The sequence below is a fragment of the Palaemon carinicauda genome, chromosome 18 (assembly GCF_036898095.1).
Source record: "Palaemon carinicauda isolate YSFRI2023 chromosome 18, ASM3689809v2, whole genome shotgun sequence".
Taxonomy (NCBI): domain Eukaryota; kingdom Metazoa; phylum Arthropoda; class Malacostraca; order Decapoda; family Palaemonidae; genus Palaemon; species Palaemon carinicauda.
In genome coordinates, this window is record NC_090742.1 from 3,829,436 (window position 1) to 3,839,435 (window position 10,000).

At 33.8% G+C, this 10,000-nt stretch overlaps 1 pseudogene; it reads right to left on the reverse strand.

Moving 5' to 3' along the window:
- Nucleotides 1-7,035: 7,035 nt before the first annotated feature.
- Nucleotides 7,036-10,000, reverse strand: part of LOC137656946 (sialate:O-sulfotransferase 1-like) — a 15,590-nt pseudogene continuing 12,625 nt past the window's right edge.

Sequence of the window (10,000 nt, forward strand, 5' to 3'; positions counted from 1 at the left end):
CTTCATATGATTGACTGATAGATAATTTACACAATAGCTGCTATATTTCTCAAATCCCTGCCACGCCATTATTTTTCGAGATATTTTCATTTTGTTTACAATTTGGACATATAAGAACCCCAAAGTGATTTAACCTCAGTCAATCAAACGTGTGATTGATTACTTCATAATTTATTGGCACATGATTGATGGTAAGTTTAATAGCAAGGTTATTGGTAAGCTTAATATATAACCCCAGTCAGACCGTTATAAATGACATCAGCTTAGGTTTATATAAACGTTCAAGTCCCCTAGAATGACCGAGCACGTCATTGATGGCATGATTAATCGCATAACATATGATTCATGGCGTGATTAATCGCATAACATAAGATTCATGGCGTGATTTATCGCATAGCAAATGATACATGCGTGATTAATCCTATGACACATGATGGGTGATGTGATTTAGCGCAGAATACATGATTCATGGCGTGAATGATCGCATGACATGAAGTATGGCATGATTAATCGCATGACACATGATTCATGGCATGATTAATCGCATGACACATGATTCATGGCATGATTAATCGCATGACACACGATTCCTGGCGTGATTAATCGCATGACACACGATTCATGGCGTGATTAATCGCATGACACATGATTCATGGCGTGATTAATCGCATGACACACGATGCATGGCATGACTAATCGCATGACACATGATTCATGGCATGATTAATCGCATGACACACGATTCATGGCATGATTAATCGCATGACACACGATTCATGGCATGATTAATCGCATGACACATGATTCATGGCATGATTGATCGCAAGATTGATGACAAAACTACTAATTAATGGCGTTAATCCTTCAAAATTTCCATTAAATTAGGCTTATATGAACGTTCAAGTCCCCTAGAATGTCCAACCACATGATTAATGGCGTGATTGATCGCATGGCACATGGCTGATGGGCCTGGCATGACTAATCGCAGGATTGACGAACAAATATGGTGAAGTTGAGAAAAGTATGGTACTGTTGACCCTTATCACATACATTACAAGTTCACAAACATGAAAATAATATTGAAAATCATAAATTCAATAAATAAGGTTAAAACAAGCAAGCAAGGAAACCAAGAGTAATAGTAATAATAAAACAGCATGCATAAGAAGAGTGGTAACACATTACGTTCAGCCGCGAAGTGAAGACCTGGTAGCTTACCATTTTTCCCAAAATCCGAAAAGGTAGAAAAATCCACTTTTTAAGCTACTGTCACACGAAATAGTGGGTTGGGGATCATCAGGACACTCTCTATCACTGTTCGATATCGTCTCGAGCACTAACGATTACTGTAATAGCCAATAATCTCAAAAATCACTGAGGAACACCACGCACAGTTAAAAGCGCCCGCCGAAAAATCACAATGTAAACAAAAGGGCGCAATATGGCAACCACTGGGAACCATCAACGAGCGTAAAAGATTTAGACAAAATGTTTTCATAATGCGTATCGGCAGATTTATTATTCTTTTATGTTAAAACATAATTATATTATTAATTTAAAAACATATTTTGATTATTAGCAAGCATGATATAAAAGATATCAATGTAAAATATTTACCACCCACGAGCGTAAAAGGTTTCGACAATATGTTGTTTTCATTATGTGTATCGGCAGATTTCTTTTCTTTCATGTTAAAATATAATTATATTATTAATTTAAAAACATATTTTGATTATTAGCAAGCATGATATAAAAGATATCAATGTAAAATATTTACCACCCACGAGCGTAAAAGGTTTCGACAAAATGTTTTCATAATGCGTATCGGCAGATTTATTATTCTTTTATGTTAAAACATAATTATATTATTAATTTAAAAACATATTTTGATTATTAGCAAGCATGATATAAAAGATATCAATGTAAAATATTTACCACCCATGAGCGTAAAAGGTTTCGACAAAATGTTGTTTTCATTATGTGTATCGGCAGATTTCTTTTCTTTTATGTTAAAACCTAATTATATTATTCATTTAAAAACATAATTTGATTATTAGCAAGCATGATATAAATAGATGATAATGTAAAATATTTACCTTTACGCTACCGACAAGAGATTGAGAGTGGTTCCTGTGGTGTTAAGTAAAAATCACATGCACATTCAATGTGACTTTCAACCATCTTTCATATCTCGTATTTTGCATTCTCTTACATCATACGAAAGAGGAAAAATAATGCTATGCCATCGATAAATAAACTGATATAAAGTGAGTTGTTTAGCATTGGCGTTTTATATGATCAGAGCCCTAAACCCCAACCAAGCTAGGCCTAAGGAGGACCAGACAATGGCCGATGATGACTCAGCAGGTAGACCAATAAGCTCCAACAAATCAACCAAGTTAGGACTAGGGAATGCCAGACAATAGCTGATTATGATTCAGTAAGTAGACCTATAAGCTCCCAAAAAACACCTCCCACATCCTTATTTCACAATGATGGCCAGGTTGCAGACACTACAAGAAACTATCGAGCTTGAGCGAGTTTCGAACCCCAGCCCAACAGATCGACATGCAAGGACTTTTGCAAAAGGCTGCCACACCCTATTGTTATTGAAAATATCCTCACAAGGCTATTTTCCCTGTTGGAGTCCTTGGGCTTATAGCATCCTGCTTTTCTGACTAGGGATGTAGCTCAGCAAGTAATAATGATAATAATATTGATTTCTTCTCTAAATTCAGTGATAGATATGAAATTTTCCAAAATTTACTAAACTGAAAAGAATACCTTTGATATTTCAACCATTTTTTTAATTTGAACATTTTCACATCATATCAGATAAGAATGATATTCACAAAACTCATAACATTATGAATAAGTTGCCAAATAAATGAAGTTAAAGACTTATATAATAGTGATTAATGATAGTCTATATTAATCATTATTGTATATATGAAAAGATAAATATTAAAAGAAACATAAAGGTTTCTTATAGAGATATCAAGGATTCAGAAATTCCCGTTTATATATATATAATATATTAAATATATATATATATATATATATATATATATATATATATATATATATATATACATACATATATATATATATATATATATATATATATATATATACATATGTATATATACATATATATATATGTATATATAAATATATATATATATATATATATATATATATATATATATATATATACAAGACCGCTCTTGAATGGCAGAGGCAAAGGGCAGTGACATTGTCCTATCGAGCAGGACAATGCCCTAGAGACTGACCATATACATATATGATCAGCACCCAAGCCCCACCCCACCCCCCCCTTCCGCCCAAGCTAGGACCAAGGAGGACCAGGCAATAGCTGCTTATGGCTCAGCAGATAGACCTATAGGCTCCCCCCAAACAGCCCATCCTTAGCTCACAAGGATGGTGAGGTTGCAGCGACCAAAGAAATTAACGAATTTGAGCGGGACTCGAACCCCAGACTGGCATTCACCAGTTAGGGACGTTACCACATCGGCCACCACATCCCAGAAGATTTTTAGAGTTGTAACTCATTTGCTTCTAAGTATCTTTTATACATGAAAGAACTGAAGCATTATCTGATGTTAATCATATATAAGGTTAATTACAATACATATATATTTCATATACTTCCTTATTTCTTTTCCTCACTGGGCTATTTTTCCCTGTTGGAGCCCTAAGGCTTGTAGCATCCTGGTTTTCCAAGTAGGCTTATAGCTTAGCTTGTAATAATAATAATAATAATAATAATAATAATAACAACAACAACAACAACAACAACAACAACAATAATAATAATAATAATAATAATAATAATAATAATAATAATAATAATAAAGCCTTTAAAGTAAGATTTAGTAAAGGAAAACATAAAGATAATGTTTTAAATAAGAGATGGAAGTGTTCTTAAACATACATTTCTGCTCATTATTATTATCTTATAAATGAAATAACTTCATTAACCTTTTTCGTTGGTCAGCTAAGTTCTCGTATGTTAATTCGTTTTATCAGTGAAAATCAAAATAGGTTAAAATCACAAATAATCGAGTCAAATTTTAAAACGATTTATTAATCCACATGAAAATTAAGGGTTTCCTATTGTATTTTTCATCCATGTGATATTTTACATTTCAAAGAGTATTTTATCAAAATATAAGCAGGTAAGGTTGGGCGGAACCGGTTTGAAGGAGAAAATCGAGATGAAAACAGTTAATTGGATAAAGAGATAAGGTGAAGGATGATATGGAGAGAAGAGGTTTGGTAGAAGAGGATGCTTTTGATAGAAGTCATTGGAGAGGGCGCTTAAGGCATCCGACCCCTTATTATAGGGATAACAGTGGGGAAGAAGAAGAAGATTGAGAGGGAAGCATAGAATTACATGGTGAGATAAGGTGAAGGATGATATGGAGAGTAGAAGTTACGTGGAAGATGGTGCCATTAGTAGAAGCGAGAGGGCGCTTAAAGCACCCAACCCCTTAATGTAGGGATAACAGTGGGGAAGAAGAAGAAGATTGAGAGGGAAGCATGGAATTAGATGGAGAGATAAGGTGAAGGATGATATGGAGAGAGGAGGTTTGGTGGAAGAGGATGCCTTTGATAGAAGCCATTGGAGAGGGCACTTAAGGCATCCGACCCCTTAATGTCGGGATAACGGTGGGGAAGAAGAAGATTGAGAGGGAAGCAGAGAATTACATGGCGAGATAAGGTGAAGGATGATATGGAGAGAAGAGATTTGGTGGAAGCGGATGCCATTGGAGAAGGCGCTTAAGGCAACCGACCCCTTAATGTAGGGATAACGGTGGAAAAGAAGAAACTTAGTAGGCAAGGGTATTATATACAAGGTACATATTCGTTATAACAAATATCTTCTTGAAAATTATTGAATTGAATCATTTTCCAACCGCACAAAAACATATTGTACATTAGAGCATAGCTATATAAACACCCAATATATATAGCTCTACAATATAGAGGACTTTGCGGTCTAAAATGTGACATTTTCGCGGGTTTTTAGTTCATGAATTTCGATATATGGTAAATCACAACTATTTTCCTTAAATCCTTCACATTTCATGAAATAACATTTTATATAAATTTGTAATCTAAAACATTTCGCTGATATATATCTAATTTAGTATAAGAACTTATCAATGAACATTTCAATGTGTTATAATGCATTAATTTCTTTGAGAATCAGACACTGGCTACATATTGCTTTGAAAATTCGCAAAATTTTGATTGAAAATATTTCTGAAAATTCATCATCATCATCATCTCCTCTTACGCCTATTGACGCAAAGGGCCTCGTTGAGATTTCCCCAGTCGTCTCTATCTTGAGCTTTTTAATTCAATACTTCTCCATTCATCATCTCCCACTTCAAGCTTCATAGTCCTCAGCCATGTAGGCCTGGGTCTTCCAACTCTTCTAGTGCCTTGTGGAGCCCAGTTGAAAGTTTGGTGAACTAATCTCTCTTGGGGAGTGAGTGACTTTTCAAAAAAACTATCTATTCAGTCTAAAATCACATTATATAATTCTACTAAAACAAACTTCTTATTAGAATAATAATGTTCTATTTGCTTAAATCTTTCTGGGTTAATGATGCATACACTTTTAAAATTTTCCGTAAAATACGATAAAAATTCTGGAATAAATATTGCCAGACATTTACCGTCTTAAAAAAAGGATATATTGACATAAATTAGTGATATTACAGTCACCAACCTGTAAAAGATAATTAAAATAGGGTAGAAATTACGGTCGCCTGCATTTTACTGAAATACGGCTGAGAACAGTATATTTTTACGGAGAATTTCCGATTAAAATTACGGGTTTTTTAACAGTGTATGTTAGATACATACATTTGCACTCACATGTATCAACAGAATATGTATTGCATTTACACCACATGTTAAATATTTACAGCATGTATCCTATTTTCACAGATATTATGTGTCATTATACAAATATGAATCTCTCATTTTTATATTATGTATCGTATTTAGATTCTGTACTATAATTTCCCAGTATATGTCATGTATATTCAATAAGTGTCATATTTCAAAAATCAAAATTATATGACACCATGTGTGTCATATTTTTACATTAGATTTTTACCATAATTTCCCAGTATGTGTCATGTATATTCAATGTGTCATATTTCATAAATCAAAATTATATGACATCATATGTGTTATATTTTTACGTTAGATTTTGTACCATAATTTCCCAGCATGTGTCATGTATATTCAATAAGTGTCATATTTCAAAATTCATAATTATATGACACCATGTGTGTCATATGTTTACATTTTGGTGTTCGTACCGTTTTTACATTTTGTATGACATCTTCCAAGTATGTTTCATGTATATTCAATAAGTGTCATATTTCATAATTCAAAATTATATGACACCATGTGTCATATATTTTCATACGTTGGATACTTCCACTACTAGTGTCTTCATCTAAAATCAAGTGATATATTTCCTCTATGGTTGTCATATACTTGCACTAAGTATCATAGCATTGATCAAAGCAAAGGCGAACATATCTTGAAATATAAATAATTTAACAAATTTAATTGAATTTTCACAGAATTAATCATATATATATTTCAAGTGTCACATTAATACGCCAGGAGACTTGTCTTAACGTTACATGTAAATAATCTCTTTTAAAAATCACAAATTAATTTTACCTATATTTCAGATGTCATATTTTCACATAAACAGTCTTGTTTTAACGTTACGTGTAGATAAATAAAATAATAAAGAAATAAATTCTACCTATATTTCCTATGTCACATCACACCAGGAGACTTGTCTTTACGTTATATGTAAATAATATTTTGAATAAATCACAGAATTAATTCTACCTATATTTCAGGTATCACATTTTCACAAAACCAGACTTGTCTTAACGTTACGTGTAAACAAATGCAAAAAAAAAAAAAAAAAAAAAAAAAAAAAAAAAAAAAAAAAAAAAAAAAGTAGTCACATATCAATTCTTCTTATATTTCAGGTATCACATTTTCACAAAACCAGACTTTTCTTTACGTTATATGTAAATAAACTTTTAGATAAATCACAAAATTAATTCTACCTTAATTTCAGTTGTCACATTTTCATAAAAGCCGACTTGTCTTTACGTTATATGTAAATAAATTTTTAGATAAATCATAAAATTATTTCTAAATTACCTATGTTTCATATGTCACATTATCACACCAACAAACTTATCTCTGCGTTACGTGTCATATTTCTTATAGTCTGGCAATGGAGGAAACCCTCTCTCCTTGAGGAGGAAATCCACTTTCAAAATGGCACTAGCGAAAGCCTTCTTCTCTCCTACGGAATAAGGATCCACTTGCCTCTGGGTGCCTTTGGCAACGCCATCCAGGTGTCTGGAAAGACACAGGAATCTGCCTTTGTCAGGTCGTACCTGAAGGAAGCGTAGGAGGTCGCGTATCTCTCTCAGAGGATTTTCTCTTAATTTCTCGTAGGATATCACGTGGAGCCGTTTGGAGTGCGTCAAGGCGTATTTGTAAGTCGATGTCCATTTGCCTAATTTTCCCTTGACAAAGCGACGAAAGGCTGGAAGGAAGAGAAGGACAATTTAACACCTCCGCCAACGAAGTTGGAATGAGGTTATGTTTTATCCCCTGTTTGTGTGTGTTTGTTTGTGAACAGCTTCCTGGCCACAATTTTAATTTTAGAGTCATAAAACTTGTATGGATTAGCTGTTATGTAAAAAGATGAAAGAGAGGGACAATTCAACACCGTACTTATAATTTTCACCTTCGCCAACGAAGTTGGAATGAGGTTATGTTTTATCCCCTGTTCGCGCGTGTGTTTGTGAACAGCTTCCTGGCCACAATTTTAATTTTAGAGTCATAAAACTTGTATGGATTAGCTGTTACGTAAAAAGATGAAAGATTGGGACAATTCAACACCGTACTTATAATTTTCACTTTCGCCAACGAAGTTGGAATGAGGTTATGTTTTATCCCCTGTCTGTGTGTGTGTTTGTTTGTGAACAGCTTCCTGTCCACAATTTTAATATTAGAGTAATGGAACTTGCAGGGATTAACTTTTATGTAAAAATCTAGAAATTATTAAATTTTGAGATTTTACTGTAATATTATTATTGACCTGATTTGAATTGAATAAGATTTATATAATTAAAATTAAAGATCTTATTACATTTAACCACTTAAGTAAACGTAAACAAACCTGAAGAGTTCAATTCACTCATTACCTGTGGTGGAATACGAAGCCTTTCCGACGGATTCAGTCCACCTTCTGGTTTCATTTTTGATGCCCCAGTAGTTCCAGAAGGATACGATTGATCTGGAATGATTGGGAAGAAGAGCAATAGCTGATATAAGTCTATTTTTATCGTTTATATATGAGAGATCTGTTTTAATGGTGATGCTGTTCTCAACGTGGTTTATTTCAATTGTTCAGTACTTCTCTTGTAGTTTATTTATATCCTTATTTTCTTTCCACACTGGGCTATTTTTTCCCTGTTGGAGCCCTTGGGCTTATAGCATCCTGCTTTTCCAACTATGATTATAGCTTAGCTAATAATAATAATAATAATAATAATAATAATAATAATAATAATAATAATAATAATTTGATACACTTACCAGATAAAAGATGGAGAAAGGTTCTAGTATACCTGTAGGAGTTCCTGATTAAACCATCCTTACATACTATTATTATTATTATTATTATTATTATTATTATTATTATTATTACTTGCTAAGCTACAACCCTAGTTGGGAAAGCAGGATGGTATAATCCCAGGGGCTCCAGCAGGGAAAATAGCCCAGTGAGGAAAGGAAAAAAGGAAATATTTGATATTTTAAGGAGAGTAACAACCTAGAAATAAATATCTCCTATATTAACTATATAATCTATATAAACTTTAACAACACAAGAGGAAGAGAAATTAGATAGAATAGTGTGCCCGAGAGTACCCTCAAGCAAGAGAACTCTAACCCAAGACAGCGGAAGACCATGGTACAGAAGCTATGGCACTACCCAAGACGAGAGAACAATGGTTTGATTTTGGAGTGTCTTTGTCCTAGAAGAGCAGCTTACCATGGCTAAAGAGTCTCTTTTACCCCTAGCCAGGGATTCCAAATACAAAAAAGTAGGTTGGCCAGGGCACCAGCAGCCCGTTGAGATACTACCACCTGAGAGTTATGGGGTCCTTTGACTGGCCAGACAGTACTACATTGGTTCCTTCTCTATGGTTACGATTCACTTTCCCTTTGCCTACTCATACACCGAATAGTCTGGCCTATTCTTTACAGATTCTCCTCTGTCCTCATACACCTGACAACACTAAGATTACCAAACAATTCTTCTTCACCCAAAGGGTTAACTACTGCACTGCAATTGTTCAGTAGCTACTTTCCTCTTCCAGGAGAAGGACACTCCAAAATCAAACCATTGTTCTCTTAGTCTTGGGTAGTGTCATAGCCTCTGTACCATGGTCTTCCACTGTCTTGGGTTAGAGTTCTCTTGCTTGAGGGTACACTCGAGCACACTATTCTATCTAATTTCTCTTCCTCTTGTTTTGTTAAATCATTTAAAGTTTATATATGAAATATTTATTTTAATGTTGTTACTCTTCTTAAAATATTTTATCTTTCCTTGTTTCCTTTCCTCACTGGGCTATTTTCCCTGTTTGGGCCCCTGGACTTATTGCATCCTGCTTTTCCAATCAGGGTTGTAGCTTAGCAATTGCTAATAATAATAATAATAATAATAATAATAATAATAATAAAGAGAGGTTCCAATATACTTGTTGGAGTTCCTGATTAAACATTTTTGACATACCTGACAGTGTTTCCAAATACAAAAAGAGGAGGAACGGTTCTAATATACTTGTTGGAGATTCTGAATAAACATTTTTTGACTTACCTTGCAGGATTCCGAATGATAACCACC